Source organism: Notamacropus eugenii, chromosome 1 (genome assembly GCF_028372415.1).
Source record: "Notamacropus eugenii isolate mMacEug1 chromosome 1, mMacEug1.pri_v2, whole genome shotgun sequence".
NCBI classification, from domain to species: domain Eukaryota; kingdom Metazoa; phylum Chordata; class Mammalia; order Diprotodontia; family Macropodidae; genus Notamacropus; species Notamacropus eugenii.
The window spans coordinates 173,989,469-174,012,443 of NC_092872.1; positions in this window are offsets into that span (position 1 = coordinate 173,989,469).

Sequence of the window (22,975 nt, forward strand, 5' to 3'; positions counted from 1 at the left end):
ACTGAACCATGGTTTTATTTTTTCTGTTTTGCTTTTTTTCTCAGAACATTGTTAATGTGGAAATATGTTTTGTGTGACTTCATGTGTATAATAGATATCGTATTTATTATTTTCTCAATGGATGAGGGAGGGGATGGAGAGGGAGATAATACAGACCTGAAAATAAAAAAAAAAAATTGTGGTTTCCATTACAAAATTTAAAAAAAGTGACAGTTCAGGAGATATGGTGTATTTCGTCAACAGAATCATAAGGTTAAAAAGCATCTCAGGGCTATATAGTACAATGGCTATTTGACCAAGAATTCCTTCTACAACAAACTCACTGAATGGAAATCTGGCCTCTACTCCAAAAAATAAGCCCAGTTGAAAGTAGGCAAAAGTGGAAGTCAATCAGAAGGTCAATTCATTACCTTTGTAGGCATCCCATTTCGCTTTTGGGTAGCTCTCATCATTAGGAGGTTTCTCTTCCCCTTCTACCCATTGCCCCTAGTTCTGGTCTTTGGGGTCAAGCAGAGATAGTTTCCTCTCTTCCATTAGACAGTTGTTCAACATGAATATAGTTATTATGTCCCCTCCCCCTTCTTCATTGGTTCCTTCAAGTGATGCTCATATGACTTTATCTGGAGAACCTTCACCATCTTCATTGCCATCTTCTGGATGTTCTCTAGATTCTCAAGGTCTATATGAAAATGTAGAGCCCAGAAAAGAATAAAATATTCCAGTTGTGATATGATGGAGAGAGAATCTGGCTCCCTCTTATCTCACTCATTCTGGATGTTAGAACTCTCTTAATGTAGCTTAATCTTATTTTCGAATTTTGGTAGTCACATCATATTGTTCATTCATTTTGAGCTTGTCCCCCCCACCCTGCTCTCCTGTCCCCTACCCTGATCTTTTTTTTTTTTTTTACATGAATCTTTTACTAGTCATACTTCACTGATCCTGGACTTGTAAAAAAGATGCATTTTTGAATCCATAGAAAAGCAGGTTGTAAATATGTAACAGGTTACCAATCAGAGGATCTAGAACCTCTCAGATCACTTTTTTATAACAATAACTAACATTTAAGGTATGCAAAGCACTTTATGTATGTTAGCTCATTTGATCTTCACAAAAACCCTGTGAGGTAGATTTTCTATTATTTATTATGTTGTCATATAATAGGTATCTGAACAGATATCTATTATCTATTATCACTCCCGATTTGCAGATGAGGAAACAGACTGAAAGAAGTTAAGTGATTTGTTTAGAGTTACATAGCTTGTAAATGTCTGAGGCAGGGTTTAAGCTCAGGTCTTCCTGATTCCATGGTCAACACACTGTGCTGCCTACCTCCCTCTAACTTACTTTAACAACTGAAAGAAATATTGCAAAGGACCTTAAGGAGCAAAATCAATGCTAGCATACTGGGATAGATTTCCTTTTTTAAATAACTATTTTCCAAACCAATTCGGAACTTACGTGTCCTGTTAATGTCTACAAGCATTTGCTTCCTAACGATGTCAGATGGCAGAGATCCTCTTCTTACAGAGCCCCTGCTCCATCTGTGAAGATTGCCGTCTGTTTCTCTTTGGGGTTAAATGATATGATAGGAATACTGTAAACATATTAATTTCCCCTAGGATTTCTGAAAGCATTCTAACTGCATTATTTTTCTTCCAAAAATGAGGTATAACAAGACAATAATTGTGGAATTAAGTTCAAATAGTTTGGTAATGGCTTCTAAATACAAAGAGTGGTCATCAGTGCTGGGAGAACAGGAAGGAAAATAGGTCTCTTCAAATAGACTATTGGATGACATTGGATCTGTCTTTGACGTCTCCTTTTCCTTTACCCAGTCAGTTATGATATCCCGTTGTTTCTTCCTTCAAAACAACCGTTAGGTTCATGTTGTTCTTTCTATTTCAGTGCCCACTAATGATCTTGCTCTTGACTACCTTTTCCACTCCCTCCAATCCACCTTGTTTAGCTAACAAAACTTGTGGAAAACTTTTTGTCCAATTTAAGTATAAAACTCCCAAGGCTGGGGTCAAACTCACTACCACTAGGAAGGTGATCTGGACAATAGATTGTTCCAGGGAACCTAGAAATAAGCCCAGCTGAGTGTAGGCAAAAGTTGAGGTCAATCAGAAGACTAGAGTTTAAGGCGGACGAAGTCTAAGAGAATCAAAAGTTGGGGAGACCACAGATGGAGACATTGAACATCCAAGATGAGTTGAAAGCATAGAAGCTCAAGGAAATAATGTTAGGCATCAGGGTCAGAACCTCAGCAAGTTCTGAGGAGAACGGAGGCCTGAAAGATGCAGCAGAACTGATATTAATCACAACTCAACATTTGTCTACTGTTTTCAGATTCTACAAAGTACAGTCACCCATTGTTCAATACAACAATCCTGTGAGGTAGACTCAATTTCATCCCCATTTTACAGATAAGAAAAAAAATGACATTCAGATAAGATAAGTTGTATTGCTCAGGGTCACCAGGAAGTTTCTGAGACAGAGATTAAAATCCAGTATTTTTTTCTCTAGGCTCAGTACTATATGTATTATTAGCTAACATTTTTATAGTGCTTATGATATGCTAGGCACTACCTTTTAGAATTATTATCTCATCTGATCCTCACAACAACCCTAGGAGGTAGGTGCTTTTATTATCTTCATCTTACAGATAAAGAAATGGAGGCAAACAGAGCCTGTGACTCCTCTAGTTCTCACAGCTAGTAATCGTGTGTGTGTGTGTGTGTGTTCGTTCTTCACTGCCAAAGAAGACCATGCCATCAGAGAAGTAATGACCTGACTTGCACTTGACTTTGTTTTCAGTGAGGGAGGGCTGTGCAGGTCACCAGCTTCACTTCTCCTCCAGAACCATCTGAATCCAGTGACCAGATATTCATCAGGATGACTGGAGATGACCCAGGATGAGGCAATTGGGGTTAAGTGACTTGCCCAAGGTCACACAGCTAATGAGTATCAAGTGTTTGAGGTGAGATTTGAACTCAGGTCCTCTGACTCCTGCACTGGTGCTCTATCCACTACACCACCTAGATGCCCCACAGTAATTGTGTGAGGTGAGATTTGAACTCTGGTTTTCCTGACTTCAGGCTTGGTGCTCTCTCCACTGTGCCACATAGCTCCTTCCATTTACCTCTCAACTGGCATGATATTTCAGACTACTTAAAAATGAACTGAAGAGCGGCCCTAACCTGACCTGCTGATGGTGCTTGCAGATTTTAAAGTATTCCTTCCTTTTTCTGTAGATGAAAGTTCCTTCTGAGATTGTGCCTACTAAAGCATATCTGCTAGTTCAGGTGCCAAACGTCAGGCTTCTTTTTTTAAATGTAGAAAGATAATCCTGAGGAGTCCTCTTGCATCTGTAGAGGTACTTTGTGTCCTGAAGTGCCACAGGACAGAAGGGTAGCTCAGAGAAGGACAAAGTGGGGAGGGGGATATGAGAGGAATGAACAGAGCCAAAAAGATGCTTACAAACTTTGTAAAGTGATTGAGTGGCTGTTCCTCTTTCCTGGGATTCTCTACCTCCTCAAATCCTCCTCAGCTCCACTGCATCCCTTCATGTCCCAGGTAAAATTCTACAAGAAACTTTTTTCAACCCCCCTTAATTCTGATGCCTTTCTTATGTTGAATATCTCCAATTGATCCTGTATATATTTTGTTAGTGCAAAGTTGTTTTCATTATTATCTTTTTCATTAGATTGTGAGCTCCTTGAGGACAGGGGCTATCTTTTGCCTTTGTAGCCCCAGTGCTTAGCAAAGTACCTGCCACATAGTAGGCACTTAGTAAATACTTTACTGGTTTCTCCAAACAGAAACAGTAACTGGAAAAATGGCCAAAAAATAAACAAACAAACAAAACCAGAGAGCGGGACACCCTGAAGGGCTTGTGGGCAAATAAAACCTAGGTTTTTTTCAGACTGAGGGACAGCTCTGAAATACTCTGTAAATGTTTTCGTTAATTTGTATTAATTATTGTGATGGGAATGTCTTTTTGCCCTCTTTATGGATCTGTTGATCTATTTCATAGATGCAAGACCCTCCAATATTGCCTTGTTATGAGTTGAATTGTCATTCATTTAGTGGTCTTTTCCTTTTTGCACCCCTTCCATACCTAAGGCATGAGACCCATTGTCCAAACTCCCAAGGGAATTATAGTAGACAGGTGTTGCTTAGTCATTCAGTTGTGTTCAAATCTTTGTGATGCCATTTGGAGTTTTCTTGGCAAGGAGACTGGAATGCTTTCTCATTTGCTACTCCAGCTCTTTTTAACAGATAAGGAAACTGAGGTAAATAGGGTTAGGTGATTTACCCAGGGTCACACAGCTAGTGTCTAAGGCCACATTTGAACTCAGGTCCTTCTTCTCCAGGCATGGCACTCTATCCACTGCACCATCTACCTGCCCCTTCAATCACGCAGTCTCACAATGCCCAAGACCTTTAATCAGGCAGTAGTCAAACATTCCAATCCTGAGTCCAGCTACTTTGGTCTTAATCAGCATTGCCTCAGTACCTAGGAGCTATAGATTTAGGAACAGAGGCAACAGATGATGGCTTGTATCCCTACCAATTAAAATACCGAGAAGTCCGATATGATAAGAAGCATGAAAGCAGTTAAGAATGCCATCGTCTGAATGGTGAACTGAGGTTTCTTTTTGATATAATGAAGTGTCAGGGACTTCCATTTTTGGTCTGCTTTCTTCATGGACCCAAACTTTGTGTTGACATCTTTGCACTAGAACTTAGACTTTGGGAATCAACCCAGATTCAAAACAAATGGCCCTGCTGACCTCTTGCACCATGTCACAAATTGTAAGTTTCAAGGTTACCAGCTCAGTACACATGGTACTGTCTATACCTTTTTGTGAGCACTTAGCACAGTTGACATGGTAGGTGCTTAAAAATTTCATTACAATAAACCTGTCTTTAGACACATGTTTGGTGTTTGGACTAGCATTCACCTTTCTAGTTTAGTGATTGACTTATAACAAATCAGATGTGTGGGGAAACCCCAAATAATGAATTATGAATATAAATTCAATAGATTCTTAGGTGTGACTACCAAACAAGGAGTAGTAGCGGTAAGAAGAACGAAAATTACAACAACAGCAACAATAATAAAATCTGACACTTATACTGAACTTTGAAATTTTACAAAACCCTTTAGAGGGAGCATCTCATTTGAGTCTCTCTGTGGCTGTCCTGTCATTTTTAGTTGTGTCCAATTTTTTGGGACCCCATTAGAGGTTTTCTTGGCAGATACACTGGAGTGCTTTCCTGTTTCCTTCTCTGACTCATTTTACAGAGGAGGAAACTGAGGCAAATGGGGTCAGCAACTTGCCTAGGGTAACACAGCCATTAAGTGTCTGAGCTCAGATTTGAAGGTAGGTCCCAGTGTCCTGTCCATTGCACCATCTAGCATTCCTTTGAGTCTCTTTCCAAACTCTCACCACAAGTAGCATGGTATATGGACAGAAGACCATGGAGTCAGGAAGAGCCAGATTGTTGTCTAACCTCTGACACATATTAATCACATGATCATTCACTGACCTCTCAGTGCCCCAAGTAGCTCTAAGAGTATAAGCTGCAAAATATTGCCAATTTTTGTTGATGGAAAGGGATTTCACCACATAATAGCTTTTATTGGTAAAGTCATGGATCTAAACTAAACAGAAGAAATAAAAAGAACCTACGCAAACTCAATCAAGGACTGAAACAACGTGAAGGCAGAATATGCTCCAATATGTCTGGATCTAATTATTGGCCACCCAAAACTTCATTGTCCCTTCAGAGAGAAATGATCCAGTAAGACTTTTCCAACTTGGACATACATACATACCGTCTAATCTCAACCAATATTAGCCCATCACTTTTGTGGGGTAAAGACATAGAAGGATCAGTGAATTTGTATCTGCAAATGGAGCATGACTTTGAGAGAGGAATCTAGCAATTGAACATGATGCAGACATAAGGTAAATATGAGGCAATTTGTAGCAGGAATTACAAAGAATGTACATAATAATGTTTAGGAAATATGAATATACTTCAAAAAAGTCAATGACAAGCTTATCAGTTTGTAATAGTTTGTTATAGGGATAAACATATTGGATTTGAAAGGGGGGGTTGAACTTTTATATGGAATTTGCCATTGGTTCATTATATAGCCTTGGGCAAGTCAATCTTCTAGGCCTCTCCTCACCTGTAAAATGAGAGTGACTGTTTAGAGCAGAGGTTCTTAATCTTTTTTCTTTTTTGCATGTCATAGACCTTTCTGGAAATCTGGCAAAGCTTATGGAACCCTTCTCAGAATATTGTTTAAATTAATAAGTGAAGGAAATGCTATATTTCAACTGGAGGTTAGTGAAAATAAAAAATGTATTTTCCATCCAAGTTCATGGTCTCCCTAAAATCTTTCCACAGGCATCTGCAGATACAAGACTGAAATCCTTGGACCAGAGGATCCCAGAGTTCCTTTCTAAGGCTGACATTCTATGATTAGAATTAGCTCTATGAGCTCTTTAATAAATTTATTATATTTAATAATGTGTTTAATAAGTTTATTTTCTTAATAAATTTATTATTTAACATAAATGCAACTAATACAAAGTATTTAAGTATAAGGAATATAGGGAAGCAGGGAAGGCACTAACAGGTGGGGAAATCAACAAAGGCTTCATGTTGAAATAGGTGCTTGAGTTGAATCTTCATGTAAGAAACAGGACTCTGTGAGACGGAGGTGAGGGTGGAGTAATTCCAATCACTGTGGAAAACCAATTGTAAAAGCAGAGATGGAGACAGAGATGGGACGCTTTGTCTGAAGAACAGAGAAGGGCCAGTACAATGTATAATGAAACTGCAAAGAGAAGATGCGGGAAGATTTTCAGGGGCTTTGAAAGATAAATAGAAGAGTTTTTATTTTATCCTGGAAAATATACAACAAAAAGAAATCTGAAACAAAAGCAAAACAAAAAACCTATACATAAACTATCCTGAATCAGTTTAGAATGAGTCATACAAAATTGTTCATTGCTAGATGACCTTTATTAAACATTTACTAAGTCTCTGGTATGTTTAGGTCTGTTTTGGTTTCTTGGAACTAGACTTTCTCATGATAGGCTATCTCTGCTCTCTAGACTCATTTTCTCACATATTCGTCCTTCCCCTTTGGGGAATTCCCCCATAATTACTTGGAAACTCCCAGTCCCAAACACTCTCATTGAATGGTACTTTCCTGTCTGTGAAATCAAAGTTGGAAAACCAATAAGATATCCCTGATAAGATCTATTCCCACTATGAAACACATGGCCCTCTTCCACATGGCCTCCTTAAGTCTTCTTGCACCCAGATGGAAGGGAGGGTGAGAGCCTCTAGTAAACCTGTAACTTCTAATCTGAAGGGAGCCTCCTACAGGTTTATTAATCCCCTTTATCCTTCTGAACTGAAAATCATTGCACCCAAGGCTGGAATTTCAGAAAATGTTGATAGAGTGAAGTGAAAAATACTTACGTAATGTGAGTGAACATATTTTTGTTAAGGGAAGCTATAATGAGGAGAGATCAATTCTGCATAGAAGTCTGACTCCTAGGCTTTTTGTGCTTTTTGCATCTTAACTTCTTTTGAATCCACAGGCTGTCTACAATATTAAGGGTAGCAGGACCCCTCAGATGGGTGGGACTATTTGTATCTATAGATCAGTTAATAAACTGTGTTTAAAAAGCAGGACCTGCCTTTGTGGCTTTTCACATACTGGATATGCCTAAAACAAGTTCCTCCTATATTTGGAAAATACATTTCCTCTGAAAGAATGTTAAAATGCCGTGAGCACCCTAGGAGATATAAATATTTACTATTTCTTCTCATTTTTAGGGCACTTAAGGGTTTTTTTTAAAGCTTTGAAATGAATCTATTATGCATTCTTTTGAAATGGGGCTATTGTGAAAAGCTTAGCATTATTATTATCCAAACCATATGTGCTTTGGACATCCTCTGCACTAGACATGGAAGCTCTTTGTCTCCTGTTCAGAGGTAAAATGTTGAATTTCAAGGATTGCTTTAATTTTCCCAAAGGAAGTTACTGAGAGTAAAGAGGACAGAGTGTTAATATCAATGATCTTTATTAATGGCTAGTGCTCCCATGTCAACAGCCCCTTGTGGAAGAGTTCAGTGTTTTTAAGTAGTTCTTAAATAGTTGCTCTGTAGATATTACTAAATAATGGTGTTACTTCAAATTGTAGATGTATTGACAGCCTAACACTCACTCATCTAGAATTCTGTTTGTTCACCCAGATTTGAGGTAGGGAAAGAATTTTAAGGGAATTAGAGATTGCATGTTTTTCAGTAGTGGATGATATGGTGGTAGCATACTGCTCACTCTCCTCCCTTAAAATATCCTCCTTTTGGATGAATGGTTTCTAAGTTCCTCCCCTAGAGCTGTGATGTTCCATCATCATCCATTGTATGTTATACTAGAAGAAACTGACTTAAATTCGTTATGATCTCCATAGGATCCCAGAACAAAGCAGGGAAAGAATGGGTGCTACTGAGAGCGTTATTCAATTTTTTAAAAGCAGAGAGGAATAAAATGGGAAGAGTTAGTAATTCAGATTCAGGAGACTTGGTTTCAGACTATAGGTCTATAACTAAAGTTAATAGATGCTTTATCTTAGAAAAGCTTATTCTCCTCCCTGAGACAATTTCTCATTTGTAAAATTCTTTGTCCTCCCAACCTCACAGGGTTGTTTTAAGAAAAGTACTTTTGGAAATTGTTAAGTACTACATAACTGTGACCTATTATTTTTGTGGTTTAGCCAATTAAATTTAAAGAAAGTGAAATATAGTGTATATATTTCTCCAACACAATTTTTAACTTTTTTATTTCATTTTAAACATTTTATTGATCCATTTTATTTTTACAGCATAATCCTTTACTTTTATCCTATATACTCCCTTGTAACAAAGAAAAACTATAAATTTTAAAACAAATAAGCAAAGCTAACTGTACATGACCGCATATGCAATGTGGTGTGATCATAGACACCCTGCCCTCCATCTCTCTACAGAGAGAAGAAAATTCTGTTTTCTCATCTATGCATCTATTATCTTGGACCAGAATTAGTCATTACCATTCATTAGAGTTTTGCTGTCTTTTCAATGTGGTTTTTCTCATGAGTGCAATTATTGTATAAATTCAATTATTGTGTAAATTTACCTTTAAGAAGAAAGGAGTTAAAATATGAACCAACTACTTTCTCAAGTATCAGATCTTTGACTTTTCCTCAATATTCCTTTCAGTAGAAAGAAAGCAGCAGACAAGTTGATTCTAACTAAACAGCAAACACGCTTCATCTGTTGGCAGAATGAACAACCAATTTCTGTGCAAATCATCCCAACTTATTATTGGTTATACATAGTGAAAAGCAAAATTTTTGCCAGGGGTGGGACCCTCACATTTCCTTATACTCTGCCTGCTGGATAACCTTGAAAAAGGAATCACTGGCAGTCCTTAATCCCAACTAGCTGTTCTAAATCTTACAGTGTCATGTTCTCATAGTCTGGCCTCTGCACTTTTCCTGCTATTGAAAGAGCTTTACATAAATTACCTAGGAAATGAAGTAAAATGTAATTAGAGAGTCCAACAGCACCGAGGCAGACAGATAGGAATAAACTAACGACAATGCAGCTTGTCCAGCTGGCTTTCAGTAAATGTTCTTTGGAAGAATAGGGAGAAACAGGACATGAATCATTGTACCACCTCACTCTCAACGATGCCATTAGCTCCTAAAGACAAAGGACACCCAAATTAGAGTCATTTCAAATGAAGAGGATCAAACCAATGGAGTTCCTTTAAAAAGGGAGCCTTCAGACACCAGTGTTATCAGGTGAAGTTTAGGGCATCTTTTGCATGATAGCAAATCCCTCATGATTCACAGAACAACATGGCTAACTGAAACTCATCAATCAGTTACTATGTCATTTTAGTGAATCATGGGAAACATCACTTCTACCAGAATTATTACTAAGGAAGGAGAGGCTCCTAAACATTGATATAATAGAATGCATTGCAAAGAGTGATACAAAATTGGATGAGTGAATCTTGGACCTGACTTGAGTAAAGGACATTGAGTTACAGGGGTACTAAAACCAAATGGAAGAGGAGGTTTTTTTGCTTGATTGCTTTTTTGATCTAAAGTAATCAATCTCATGACATTTAAGGGTCAGATTAGATCCACTGAGTAAAACCAATTGAGTTCCTACAGTGAATGGATGCATTGATGAAGCACTGGGCCCAGCACATAGTAAGTACATAATAAATGCTTGTTGATTGAATGAAAATTATAACAGTTTTTATTATGGAGAATGTATACATCTTGATCTTAATAACAACTTCCATTATTTTGTACCTTAAGCTCTGTGAAATGTTGATATATATGATCTCATTTGAATCTTACAAAAACCCTGAAGGGTAAACAGCACAGGGATTAGGAATAGGAATAGACACTAAATTTATGAATTCATTGATGGGGGAATTCTCAGGGAGGAAAACTCCCTTCATCAACATAAGTTGACACCGTTTTTTCTCCCAACTTAAAGTGTTAGAGGATTCTCCTGAGCATGGAGAGATTAATTGACCTGTCCAGTGTTAAACCTAATATAGGTTAGAAGTGAAACTTGAACTCAGGTCTTTCTGGCTTCCCAGTTCTTTGGGAGAAGAAGCCACATTGGCTCTCAGTTGAGATTCACAAGAGTTAAGTCACTTGCCCTGTTCACATAGCTTATAAGGGTGGAATTTGAGCCCAGGCTTTCCCTACTCCAACTCCTCACTCTATCCATTACACCATGATATCTGAATCTTGCCAAAATGAGAAAGCAAATTAGGCTGGATGATAGATTTAGCGTTGGAAAGAAAGTTGAAAGCCACTGAGTCTAACCTACTCATTTTACAGTTGAGAGAACTGTGACAGAGAAGCTAAACGACATTTCCAGATTTATACAAGTATCTATGATGAGATTTGAACACAAAGCTTTTTGACAATTCTAGTGGCCTCTACACTGTACTATCCTGTTTCTCAGGTGAAGCTTTCCTCATTGGCTTTCAAGGCCAGTCTGATCTCGCTCTTCCTATCTAAACACTTCTCATTGCTCCCTGAAGTCCACCTTAATGCCAGTCAGATTTTTTTCTTTGTCGCATGAGTCATCCTTATTTATGCTAATTTCTACCTTTATGCCTTTACTTACATTGTTGAGAATGAACCTTCTCTTCCCTAACATGTCTAAATTCTACCCATCCTTCAAAGCACAGATCATTTTTACCTCTTACATGAACTCTTCCTTATTATTTCTACTTTTATTATCTTTCCCCTTCTTTGACATCCTGTATCAATTAGCGTGGTCCATACAATTCTGGAGTTAGCTAGAGGCTATCTTGTATTTTTCACTATGGCAGTTTCTTGAGTTCAAGGACTGTGTCTTATATTTCACTGTGTCCCTCATACTTTGTCAAACCCAACTATTTTGAATAGATGAGATAATTAAGGCAAACAAACAAAAAACAACCTTTCACTCCCAAACCCTGCTTGTTGACCAGACCTCTGGAAATGTGGATGGGTAAAATGTGCTTTCCAAAATGTCAAGACAAGTCAAAAAGCATTACTTGATGTTTGCTAAGTGCTAGAGATACTATGCTAAGTAAGCCCTTTGGATACAAAGAAAGGGAGGGGAAAACCAGTCCCTGTTCTCAAGGAGCTTACAATTCAAGGGGGAAGACAGCATGCAAAACAATTATGTACTAATACAATAGATACAGGATAAATTGCAGCCAGTCTCAGAAAGGATGCAGTAGACCATGAATGGGGAACCTGCAGCCTCAAGGGCACAGGTCACAGAATAAGGAAGTTTGGATTCAGTCAAAGGACCACACTTGAGGACTTAGAGGGTCACCTGTGACCTCAAGGCCAGCTTCCCTACCCCTGCATTTGACCAAAGAGAATGGGAAAAAAGTTGCTTGCAGAAGATAGGAAGGACTTTAGTTGAGACTTCAGGGAAGCCAGGAGAAGGAAAAAAAGAGGGAGAGAATTCTAGGCATATAAGATAGCAAATAAAAAATGTATGGAGTATCTTTGGTGAGGAACAGTAAGGAGTTCAATATTACTGGGTTGCAGACTACATGGAGAAAAGAAAGGTATAAGATGGGGAAGCTAGGCAGGGATTAGATTATGAAGGGCTTTTAAAAGTCAGAGAATTTTATATTTGATCCTGGAGGTAATAAAGAGCCATTGGAAGAAGGTTAGATTATTCCTTTCCCCAGTAGTCTCTAGAAAGAAAGGGAAATCGATTTAGAAATAAATCTATTTGAATTGTCTGCAGCAGATACTTCAGACTTTATTTATTTATTCATTCATTCATTTAATTATTTATTCATTCATTCATCTATTTATTTATTTTTTGTTTTATTGATGCTTTTAGTTATTTACAGCCTATTCCCTTCCCAATTAACATTCCCCATAGAATGATCTCTCCTATTACACCTAAAAATAATTAATTAAATCCAGTTGATCCAGAAACAGCAACCCTGTCTGACAGCATATGTGACATTTTGTGCCCATAGGCTAACCACCTATCCACAGAAAAATGAATTTAATGACTTTTGTGTTTGTATTTCCAACACTTAGCAAAGTGCTTTCTATAGAATAGGCACTTTATGCATGTAAATATGTATGCAAATATATGTACAAAAACATATCTATTTAAATTGGGGTACTATCTCATAAAATATTGGCTGTATCACTGAAAGTTTGGAAAAAAGGAAGAAAATTGGGCTCCAGTGATGCCTTTCTTTATTCACCAGTTCTAACTATGCCATCTACTTATTTATTGCTTTGGGAAGAGGTGGGAAAGAAGGAATTAAAAGAAAAGAGGAAGATAGGTAGAGAAACAAACATGGTATACTGTGTAATACTGCTTGTGAAAACCTGCCTGGTCCCCTCTAATACTTCTATCAGTGAAGATTTCATTGTGTAGATTGCATTCATAATGATTTAAATATAGATGGAAAAGTAGGCATGTAGTCCAGCATGTATATATGAGCAGCATTATATAGTGGATAGAATCCTGGACTTGCAATCATAGAGGACTGGATTAAAATTCTAGTGCTGTCAATTAATAAACATTTATTAAATGCCTACTGTTTACCAGGAATTGTACACTAGCTGTGTAACCCCTTACCTTATAAGTTCATCTTATTTATTTTTACCTCATTTACCTTATAAATCTCATTGTCCTCATCTTAAAAATGGGTATAATATTAATACTGACATCATGAGTTTGTTATGAAGATCACATAAGAGAATATATTTAAATACATTTGATTTTCACAATAAACCTGCGATGTATATCTAAAGCAATTTGCCAATTTTAAAACACTGTGTAAATTATTATTAATTATCAGTGATGATGATAATAATGATGTCTAGTTGTTGATATTGTCTTCATCATTTTGGAGGGATGAATTGATAAAGTGCTACATTTTTACCCACTTCTCAAACTCATGAGGGTTGTCAACAAGGTTAGAAACATCCTTCTCAGAATTTGCTTTTCAGTCATCCATCTAGAGAAAGAAGCACAAAGTAGAAGAGGATGTCAAGAGCCTGAGGTTCAGTTTCATGATTGCCTAGGCAAGCACATGTCCTTGCTGCCATGTCAGCATGGTCACCATTGCTATTGGAGCATTGGGAAGGGAAGGGAATTTCCTCCACTTCTCTCTTCCCCCTATTAGAATTGTAAGGGATACCTGGCATTTGCCCTTGCTCAATAAAAAAGTCACCTCAGATAAAAGACTATCCCTGGTATTTATAGCCCACCAGGTAGGGGAGGGGAATCTTTTGTGACTCAGTAGCCAATCATTTTTGACACAACCCCTGGTCACAAGATTGGACCCATAAGAACCAATAGGAAGCTGTTGATTGTTTATTTCCTTCAGTGAAGGACGTGAGGGCATGTGGCCTTCCAAAAGGGGTCAAAGCATCAACTTTGTGGACAATGTTCCAGTTCAACTTTCTTCTTTGAAAGATCTTGTGATTTCATCAGGGTAGGGAACTTCTTTCAGTAATGCAGATCAAGAATCTGCCCATGATTTAGTAGATAAGACCTAGTGAGTTCCTTGTAGTAGGGAGAATTTAAAGATCAAAGATCAAAGCAACAGGTTTTAAGTGTCAGAGATAGGACCTCAACCTCTGCCTTTCTAACTCTAAGCCCAGGATTATGTCCACAGTATTATGCTGCTTATAATACCACATTTGCACAGGACCATAGATTTAGAGTTAAAAGGGAATTTAGAAGTCCTTTAGTGCAACCCTGTCATTTTCCAGATGAGAGAACCAAAGTGCAGAGAGGTTAAGTGACTTGTGATAATAATAGCTGTTATAATCATTACTACTGCTGTGTTGGAGTAGACATTAAATAGGGTCAGTGTCCCCTGTATTTGGGTAACTACACAGCTGGGAACAGTCTGATTTATACATGTAGTAATCATTTTCTAATTATGTTTCTTCATCTATAAAATGAATCATTTAGATTAGATCAACTTCTAAGGTCCTTTCCCACTTTAAATCCCATGATCCTATACTGTATTGCTATTAAGAACAGGTTCAGATAGTAGACAACCAAACTTTTCACGCTAGGTCTGTATTCCTTACAATAGAATATAAGATTTGAGATGGTTTGAACAGAAAATTGAGGCTTTTAACTGGTTTCTTCATTAGAGTAACAGGGGTGTCTGTGTCCCATGATTGAAGAATTGCAGAGAATTGGACAGATTCTGGCCACTAGAGTTAAATTTCTGGTTCCAGATAAATTCTCTTGGGAGTTACATGCACGCTTAAGAACAAAATGAAACAAAAAACAACAAGACAGACCCAACAGAAAGATTCAGGATGAGCAACTGAGTCTCATTATTTGCATTAGTTTTCCTGTCTGTTAGTCTATTAAACACTCCATAAGAAGTTCTGGGTGGCAGTTCTAGGGTGGAGAGGAATGCTTGTGATCAGTCCCAAGGGGGCAGGGACCCTGGTCCAAGTTCCAGGGCCAAGAGGAAGACTAGTACTTATAGACCAGGAGAGCAGCGATCACACCTCTGCCAGGATAATACCACATTGGAAGCACTGAAAACTTCAGATCCCTAGAACTAACTCTGAAAATAGTAGTGAAGAAAAGCCTGAAGCTTGGCACAGAACTTCTCCACCCCAATGTGAGCAGAGCTCAACATTAACATAAAGTTCAAAGTGGAGAAATAGTCTGGGGAAATGAGCAAAAGGCAAAAAAAAAAATAGAACTTGACCATAGAAATCTTCTATAGTGTCAGGGAAGACCAAGATATAAATTTAGAAGAAGACAACAATGTGGAAAAAGCTATGAGCAAAGCCTTAAAGAAAAATGCTAATTGGACACAAGACCAACTCATGGAAGAGTCAAAAAAAGAAATGAGTGGTAGAGGAAAAATTGGGAAAATAAATGAAAATGATGCAAGAAAATTATGAAAAGAGAATATTAGCAGGTTGGTGGAAATGATGAAAATGGAAGAAAATAATACCCTATAAAACAGAATTGGCATGATGGTAAAAGAGGCACAAAAATTCTTTGGTGAAAAGAACACCTTCAAAAGCAGAATTGGTTAAATGGAAAAAGAGGTACAGAAATTCATAAAAAAATTAATTTCTTAAAAGCAGAATTAGCCAAGTAGAAGAAGTACAAAAGCTCACTAAAAAAAATAATTCCTTAAAAATTAGAATTGGGCGAATGGAAGCTAATGACTCCATGTGACTTCAAGAAACAATAAATTAAGGTCAAAAGAATAAAAAAAAGTGGAAGAAAATATGAACTATCTTATCAGAAAAAAAAACAACTGACCTGGAAAACAGATTGAAGAGAGATAATTTTAGAATTATTGAACTATATGAAAGCCATGATAAAAAAAAGGCAAGGCATGATATTTCAAGAAATTATCAAGGAAAACTGCCCCAATATCTTAGATTCAGAGGGTAAAATAGAATGAAAGCATTCACTGATCACTTCCTGAAAACTACCTCAAATTGAAAACTTCTAGGAATTGAAAAAGCCAAATTCGAGAGCTCCCTGGTCAATGAAAAAAAATATTGCAATCAGCCTGAAGGGAACAATTCAAATATTGTGGGGCTACAGTCAGGATCACACAAGATTTAGTAGCTTCCATGTTAAAGAAGACTTGGAATATGATAATCTGGAAGACAAAGGAGCTAGGATTGAAAACAAGAATCACCTACCCAGCAAAACTGAGTATGAATCTTTTGTGGGGAATATGGACATTTAATGAAATAGAAGACTTCTAAGCATTCCTTGTGAAAAGAACAGAGGTGAGTAGAAAACTTACATTCAAACTCCAGATTCAAGAGAAACAAAAAGGTAACATGAAAGAGTAATCATAAGGGATGCAATAAAGTTAAACTGTTTACATTCCAACATGAGAGGATAATACACGTAATTCTTAAGAACTTTATCATTATTAGGACAGTTAGTGAGAGTCTATATAGAAAGAGGACATTAGTGTGAATTGATTATGTTGGGAAGATCTCCAAAAAATATAGAAGAGAGAGAGAGGGATGCATAGGAGAAGAGGTAAAATGTGGACAACACTGAAGGAAATAGCACCTTTAAAAATAGACTAACTCAAATGGCAAAAGAGGTCCAAAAAGTCAATGGAGAGAAGAATGCTTTAAAAACCAGAATTATCCAAATAGAAAAGGAGGTTCAAAAGTTCACTGAAGAAAATAGTTCTTTAAAAATTAGAATGGAGTCGATGGAACTTAATGACTTTATGATAAACCAAGAAACTATAAAACAAAACCAAAAGAATGAAAAAATAGAAGACAATGTGAAACATATTATTGGAAAAACAACTGACCTGGAAAATAGATTCAGGAGAGATAATGTAAAAATTATTGGACTACCTGAAAGCCATGATAAAAAAAAGCCTAGACATCATCTTTCAAGAAATTATCAAGAAAAACCGTCTTGATATTCTAGAACCAGAGGGTAAACTAGAAATGAAAAGAATTCACTGATTACCTCCTGAAAGAGATCCAAAAAGGAAAACTCCTAGGAATATTGTAGCCAAATTCCAGAGTTCCCAGGTCAAGGAGAAAATGTTAGAAGCAACCAGAAAGAAACAATTTAAGTATTGTGGAAATACTATCAGGATAACACAAGATCCAGCAGTTTCTATATTAAGGGATCAGAGGGCTTGGAATATGATATTCCAGAGGTCAAAGGAGATAGGATTAAAACCAAGAATCACCTACCCAGCAAAACTGAGTATAATACTTCAGGGAAAAAAATGGAACTTCAATGAAATAGAAGACTTCCAAGTGCTCTTATTGAAAAGACCAGAGCTAAATAGAAAATTTGACTTTCAAATACAAGAATCAAGAGAAATATGAAAAGGTAAACAGGAAAGAGAAGCCTTAAGGAATTCATTAAAGTTGAACTGTTTACATTCCTACAAGAAAAGATTTTATTTGTAACTTATGAGACTTTTTTCAGTATTAGGGTAATTAGAGGGAATATATATATATATATATATATATATATATATATATATATATATATATATATATATAGGTGTCTATGGGTATGTATGTATGTGCACATTATATATGTGTAGGTGTGTATGGGTATGTATGTATGTGTACATTATATATGTGTAAGTGTATGTACATGGGTGTATGTGCATATATATATGTATATATGTATGTATGTATATATACATATATACATACATACACATACAAACATACATACAACGACAGAGGGCACAGGGTAAGCTGAATATGAAGGGAGAATATCTGAAAACAAAATTTACTGTTGAGTGAAATGTACTAGGAGTAAGAGAAAGGAAGAGGTAGAATGTAGCAAATCATCTCATATAAAAGAGGCAAGAAAGAGCTTTTACAATGGAGGGGAAGGGACGGGAAGATGAAAGGAAATAAGTGAGTCTTACTCTCATGGGGTGTTGGCTTAAGGAGGGAATACCACACACCCAACTGAATATGGAAATCTATTTTACCCTGCAGGAAGACAGAGGGGAAGGGGATAGGAGAGGGAAGATAATGGAAGGGACAGAAAATTGCAGAAAGGGATAATCAGAAGCAAACATTATTGTGAGAGGACAGATCAAAGGAAAGAATGGAATAAATGAAGGGCACAACAAGACAGAGGGAAATGTGGTTAGTCTTTTGCAACATAACTGTAATGGAAGTGTTTTGCATGGCTACACACATATGAACTACATTGAATTGCTTGTTTTCTCAATAAGGGTGAGTGGAGAGGGAGGAAGGGTGAGGACACGGAACTCAAAGCTTTAATAATGAATGTTAAAAATAGTTTTAACATGCAGCTGGAAAATAAGATGTACAGGCAATGAGGTATAGAAACTTATTTTTCCCTACAGGAATATAGAGGGTAGGGAAATGGAAGAAGGGGTTAGGTAATAGAAGGGAGGCAGACTGGAGGAAGGGGTAGATGAGGTGCATGCTGTTCTAGGGTGGGGGTGGGTAGAGACAGGGAGAAAATTTTGAATTCAAATTCTTGTGGAAGTGAATGTTGAGAACTAAAAAATAATATATTATAATATATTGTATACAATATAATAATATGTATTATTATATTATATATAATAATATATTATATATTATATACATAAATATATAATATATACAAATTTATAAATAAATATATATGTGTGTGTGTATATATATATATATATATATATATATATATATATATATATATATATATATATATATATATATATAAAAGAAGAGTCAGTGTTGGTAGTCAACTTAAAGGGCAATGGAAAAATGTGAAAAAAAGTTTGAGTAGATGAAGTCTATCTCCAGCGTTAACCTCTCCACAAGAAGGGGATACCAGAAACACCAAGGATGCCTACAGTCAGAAAAAAGAGATGGACTGATTATGTCTCATAATGGAAGGTTAAAAGAGAGGCAGTGTACCCTAGAAGTACCCTGGCTTTGAACTTATAGGTCCTGGGTTCAAATCCTAGCTCTGAAATTTACTTCTTATGTGACCCCCTCCCTCACTCAGTTTCCTTACTTATAAAATGAGGAGGGGGAAGGAATTAAACTAGAAAGTTTCTGAGGTCCCTTCAGCTCTAGCTCTGTGATACTAGATGACCTACTGAATTGCTGCCTTGTCCGTAAAATATTGGAAGACTGCTAGCCTGTCTAGTATATCAGAAAAGAAACTGTGAGACTGCAGATACAGGATTTAATGAGAAATAAAATAAACATTGCTCCCTGGTATTCAGTTTAATTAAATGCTTATTAATTTTCTATTATGTACAAGGTCCTGTGCTAGCAGGCTTATCTAATAGCTGAGTATATGATCTTTCATTGTCTCCTTCTTAAAAGCATATAGTCATATACACACTGCACTACGTACAATGACTGGCTCTACCATTCACAAGTCTAGCTGTTTCCTGAAGGTATTAGAAGGCTAAGTCTCCACCTGGTGGCTAAATTAGGTTCTGGAATCACTCTTAATGGTGCTACTCCACATTCAGGAAAATTGATTTCTGGCTTCTCTGAGAATGAAAGTCCTTTACAATTTCTAAATTAAAAAAAAAAAATATACTCCAAAACTGTAGGAATCAAAGTTTCCCTCCTTTGTAGCTTTGAAACAAGAATGCCCTGAGGGCAAAGCTTCTCTTTGGTCTGACAACATTGAAGGTAACTAGGGACCTATCTTCAATGGGATGAAATTGTCTATCTTCTGCCTCTCTAACATATTCCATCTTTAACCTACTCAACCTCTATCCCCTTTTCCATAGGTATTTAATGTCTACTCTCTCTCTACTCGCTAACCCTCTGCCCTCACACAAAAAGAGGGAGGGTAGCACAGTTAATAATACTTGTTGATTATTTACAAATTGATGAGAGTGCCCTGACTAACTTTTCCATTTTAAACCTTGTAGACCTAATGGTGGAGTGGAAAACGGAGAACCAACAAAGATTTATTAAGTTTGCTAATGTTTTACAAATATATTTTTCATTTCATCCTCACAACAATCATGGGAAGTAGGTGCCATTACTATCACCATTTTGCAGTTTTTTAAATTTAAAAATATTATTTTCAATTTCTGATTCTTTTCCTTCTTCTAGCCCCCCCCCCCATTATCCATTGAGAAGGCAATAAAAGATACCTATTATATATAAGCAGTCACGCAGAACATATTTCCACATTAGCCATGTTATAAAGGAAAGAATATGCTTCAATCTGCATTTAGAGTTCATCAGCTCTCCCTCTGAAGGTGGATAGCACTTTTCATTATGAATCCTTTGGAATTGTCTTGGATCATTATTATCAATCACAATAGCCAAGTTTTTCACAGTTGTTTATCATTACAACTTTGCTATTATATGTTCTCCTGGTTCTGCTCGATTCCCTTTGCATCAGCTCATGTAAGCCTTTACAGGATTTATTGAAATCATCCCCTTAATCATTTCCTTATAGTGCAGTAATATTTCATCCCTATTTGTTTAATCTTTCCCGAATTGACGGATGTCCACTCAATTTCCGATTCTTTACCATCACAAAAAGTTGCTATAAATATTTTTGTGCCTTTGGACCATTTTCTTTTTTCCTGGATCTCTTTGAGGTACAAATCTAATAGCAGTATAGTTGGCTGCACACTTTTAGAGCCCTTTGGCCATAGTTTCAAATTGTTCTCCACAACAGTTGGACAAGCCACTATTTTAGAGCTGAGAAAACTGAGATTTAAGTGACCTGCCCAGGGTCTTGTGGCTAGTTCAGTGTCTAAAGCCAAATTTTAACTTAGGTCTTCCTGACTCCAAGCCCAGCATTCTATCTATTGAACCACCTAATTTTGTCTTTCTTCCTGTAGTGGGTAGAATGTCAATTGGCAGAAATGAGAAGGCATATTCATGTATATAGTATAAACTGAGTTCGTTCTCCCTGAGTCCAGATCCAATCCTTATCATTACCTCCTCTAAAATATCTAATATTTTTCCTTCCATTGCTGTTGCATGACTTCTAGATACAGATTTTGTGAGTTTTGACCAATTATAAGTTAATATTCAGTTTTTCATATGATAAACCTTTTTATCTAGTATCCTGGGACACATTTCATTCAGATTTCTGCACTCTTCTTTAAGATTGTTATTCAGGATTGTGGAATTTCTGTGCTGGCAAGAACTCCAGAATCTATTTGGTCTAATCTAGAGTTTACCAAGAATTCTTTTTCCAACTTGTAAGTGTTGACCCTTGAGGCACAAGCCACTACTCCCCAAGGTTTAAGGTTGCATTATAGGACAGATGGAATTATTAGGATATTTTTTCTTACATCCAGTATAAGACTGATACAGCCCCTAGCCTTTATTTCTAGTCTCTCTTATATGTGATAACCCTTCAGATATTAAAAGATAGCTATCATTCCACTCTCTTCCATTCAGTCTTTTCTAGGTTAAACATCTCCAGTTCCCATAATGCATTAACATATGTCATGTCTATGCCATCTCACCATCTTAGTCAAAATATGCTGGATATTTGTGGGCTTATCAATGTCCTTCCTAAAATGTGGCACCTAAGACCAGATGTCAAGTCCAGTCAACTAGAATTTATTAAGTACTTGCTACGTTCACTGTACTAAATGCTAGAGATATAAAAAAGGTAAAAAAAAAAACAAAAACCCACAACAAAACAAAACTCAAAATAGTCCTTGTCCTCTAGGAGCTCATAGTCCAAAAGGGGAGACAAACATACAAACAGGTATGTAAGTACAAGATGCATTCAGGATATAACTGAGGTAGACTCAGAGAGAAGGCACTAAGATTAAGAAGTGGGAAAAGCTTTTTGCAGAAGTTAGTTGAGACTTCAGTCGAGATTCAAAGGAAACTGAGGATACCAGGAGGCAGAAATGAAGCGGGAGAGAATCCCAGATATGGAGTCAGCCAATGAGAATGCCCAAGTCAGGAGATAGAAGGTAGCATGAAAAGAACAGCAAGGAAGCCATTGTCACTGGATGGAAGAGTGCCTAGAGAGAAAAAGGTGGAAGAAGAATGGAAATAAGGGACAGGTAGTGATGGACAGTTTGTGAAGGATTTTAAAGATCAAACAGAGGATTTTATATGGGATCTTGGGACTGGTAGGACTTCCAATTGAGTTTGTGCTATTTTTTTTTAGTTGAGGCTTGGTTTCTAGGTGTTTTGGAGTAATTCCCTTTTTCTGGACTTGTATCTTGGGTGTCCCTATCACCATAATAGCTCTTTATAGTAGAATTAATTTTTGTTTGCTTGCTTGCTTGTTTTTCCATCCTTACTTCCTAACTTTGGACATTGTGTTAGCCTGGTCAAGCTTTGATAATTCTGAAGGCAACATCTGGGTCTTTTTCTTGTTTTGTATTCTCTTAGGTCATGTGGTTATCCTTTGTATATTGAATGTTATGTTCTTCAAAGATCTTGGGAACAGGTAGCTTAAGGACCTACCACATTTCAGTGCACCCCAAACAATCTTATCCAAGACAAAGACTGATCTTTTTCCTCATGGCCTGATCTTTGCAAGCTCCTGATCTAGATTTGGCTCTGTGCAACACAATTCTAGGATTATCCCTAGTTGAAACTCTAGTGGATTGGTGCTGGACCCAACCATTGGCAGTTAGTTGGAAGTCTCTGAAGGTGTAGAGTGACAGAACTTCAGACTCCGCATTGATCTAATTTACCTTCCTTGGTTATTCTGCTGTAGACTTCAGATTAGCCTAGGACTAAATCTGAGACTCTAGTTCTCTGTTGGGGTCAGTTCAGGGTATGAGTGACAGTTTCCAGGTGACATCTCTTCTTGTTCCCTGCCTTGTATCCTGCCCCATAATACTGTTACATTTGGGATTTCTTTCCTTGTTGCACATTCC